The 2937-nt window shown below is 36.0% G+C and overlaps 1 long non-coding RNA gene across 1 annotated transcript in view; it reads left to right on the plus strand.

Annotated features, from left to right (window-relative positions):
* LOC128248386 (uncharacterized) overlaps positions 1 to 2937 on the plus strand; it is a 19745-nt gene that overhangs the window by 5842 nt on the left and 10966 nt on the right. Inside the window, exon 2 of the long non-coding RNA XR_008264625.1 lies at positions 1086 to 1308. This is a non-coding gene — a long non-coding RNA (uncharacterized LOC128248386). The remainder of the gene's footprint in view (positions 1 to 1085; positions 1309 to 2937) is intronic.

Consider the following 2937-nt stretch of genomic DNA (forward strand, 5'->3'; position numbering starts at 1 on the left):
GTGTGTGTGTGTGTGTGTGTGTGTGTGTGTTTAGTTGGAGAGTGTTTGTGGATATTTGTTTGGATATTATAAATCAAAAGGCACGAAATGGTGAAGCAAACCTCATCAGGAATCTAATTATAGTTCACTGCTAATAGTTACTAATTAGGATCGTTTAACGATTTTATATGAGAATATATACCAATTCACATTTGAGCTTTTTGCTGTTTGCTACTTTGTGTCTGTTATATGATTTATGACTTTTGAAAAACGAATATCTTTATACCGAGGTCTATTTTATATCTACCTTTTAACACCTACCTTTTAAAAAACTTCTGCATATTTGCGTGTATGCGCATGTGTGTGTATGTATGTATGTATGTATGTATGTATGTTATGTATATATGTATGTATGTATGTATGTGTGTGCGTGTGTGTATGTGTGTGTGTGTGTATGTGTGTGTCTGTATGTGTGTATGTGAACGTATGTGTTTTATAATCATGCTCGCGGATTTGGGGCTGAGAAACGATCGATTGGATAAGAAGTCCGCTTGCAATGACGAGCACTCGAGCTCGTGACTGCTGTCTGTCATTTTGGTATGAGTCCTCTCACGTAGGTTCGAGTGGACCAAACACTTATAAAGAAAGGAAATAAGGTTGAAGGAAACGAGATCATAAGCTGAAATTCAACAGTACTGCTTTTTAACACGCTGTGCTATGCTGATATTGCCAGGTGATATCGTTATTTCACAACCGCTGAGAGATCATCACCTCGTATACATCTATTTCTACAGAGATGCGTCTGTAACAAAACACTAAACTACCAAATGCCCCAGATCATTTAGTGGTAAATATATAACGCTAGGAATGAACAACATTCCGCTAAATGCACATCAGAGTTGACAATGGATCCTTTAATTTTCAGCATCAACTTCTGTAAATTGAAAATCGAATGTAATTTTTTCTTGAATCATTAGATGAAAAGCAATTCTTTATTGGTGATCCTCAATCAGCAGCAGAGTTCCAGTACTCTAAGGATAATGATTATATACATGGAACGATATTTTTTCACTGATATGATGTCTCATTATCTATATTCATGCTAGGAAAAACATAATTACGGAAAGGAAATACTGTGAAAGAAGAAACACAAGTGTGTGTTGTGAAGGAAAAGAAATGTATTGCTTTCCGATGACTTTTTGAAATGTGATGATTCACATCTAAAGCTGGAAATAATTTCTACATCGGAATTGAACCTTTCAATGAATTTCGATATAAGAATTGCTTTGAAGTTCAGGCATATATCATCACAGCTCATAAAAGAATCAAGTAAGTATTTTCTTTTTTCTATTCAATGCTTGTATAAAGCTTACTTTACACAAGCGTTGACATAAGGTAAGACATAAAATAATGATTCATAATTCATTCAGTTCACGCAGATAAAAACGAAATACAGCTCGCGGTTTCCAGTTTCATCAATATGATATATCACCTCGTGTATACATACAATATTTGTAGCATAGTAATTCACTATCAAATGATCAGAGATATACAGTTTAATTACCATCTTAAAACTTATCCGATTATTTACAATTGGAAGTTGAGATATACTATAGTAAGTATAATAATTGGAATAATACTTCATATATATATCCAATCACATTTCTGTTATCTAGAAGAATTGTTGCAAGCAAGTAAGTAATTCTACTCTTCTAGTCAGAATAGAGTCAGAATAAATGCCATTATTTCTTCCAGCGTTACGTTCTGTGTTCAAATCTCACCGTGGTCAACTTATCCTTTCGAGGTCGATAAAATAAAGTAACAGTCAATTAACTGACATCTCTTCTTTTTAAGTTGCTCTTCTGCAAAACTTAGGAATCATTATTTTAGATGATTGCATGAACCCGGCAATCATAGTCCTTTCGTGCCTTCAACGGAAGGTCACCTGTTTGAAGATGACTTTTGTCTTTTCTCCCACCAGTGCCGGATTTCCTGCAAAGGGCCAAGAGATTTGTATTCACACTAAAGAGGCCAGCTGTAACTCGCAGACGACTATGGTAATATGTACCATACTTTTGCAAATTGTCTTCGGTTCCAACATAGTCAGTAGCCAACATAAACACCGTCTCGACACTCCCACCCTTTGACCCAACGGCACATACATGATGTGAGATCGTTGTCACACACTGTCACACATTGTGTCTGACAAATTGAGCCTGAGAATTACGTTATGAGTACATGTGGCTGAGTACTCATATTCAACGAACAACCGAGATCCACCAGCCCCCACTATCTCCATACTTACACACACATACATGTATGTGCGTATATCTATATATACATACATACATGCATACATACACACACTCACACACACACACACACACACACACACACACACACACACACACACACACACACATGTAATTGTTGAAGAGGACAACAAACGTTAAGGGAAGGAAAACGTATATGACTTTAGATGTTTGCCTTGCCTTAACGTTTGTTGTCCTCTTTACCAATTATATATCCTCTCTATCGGAAATCTGCAATGAATTCATAACTACCGTCTCGACTATAACCTTGGAGCCCTACTAATCCGTAACAGCACCTTCTTAGCGTACCTAGTCGTTTAGATCACCTTTGAACTAAACCCCCATACTTGGCATATAGATAGTTAGATAGATAGATAGATAGATAGATAGATAGATAGATAGATAGACTATAATTGAATATAATTTGGGTAAAAGCTGGTAGTGCGCTATACAAGGCCATCCACAGAAAGACTTCTTGAAACATTTTATGTCTTCGATGGATGACAGTCATTAGGTAATATGTTAATTATATCACCTCACCAATGAACTACGAGCGTACCGAGTATCGATATAAAAGAATGTCGTTCATTTCATTTTCTCTCTCTCTCACTCTATCTATCTATCTATCTATCTATCTATATATATA

The sequence above is a fragment of the Octopus bimaculoides genome, chromosome 7, assembly GCF_001194135.2.
Source record: "Octopus bimaculoides isolate UCB-OBI-ISO-001 chromosome 7, ASM119413v2, whole genome shotgun sequence".
Lineage (NCBI taxonomy): Eukaryota > Metazoa > Mollusca > Cephalopoda > Octopoda > Octopodidae > Octopus > Octopus bimaculoides.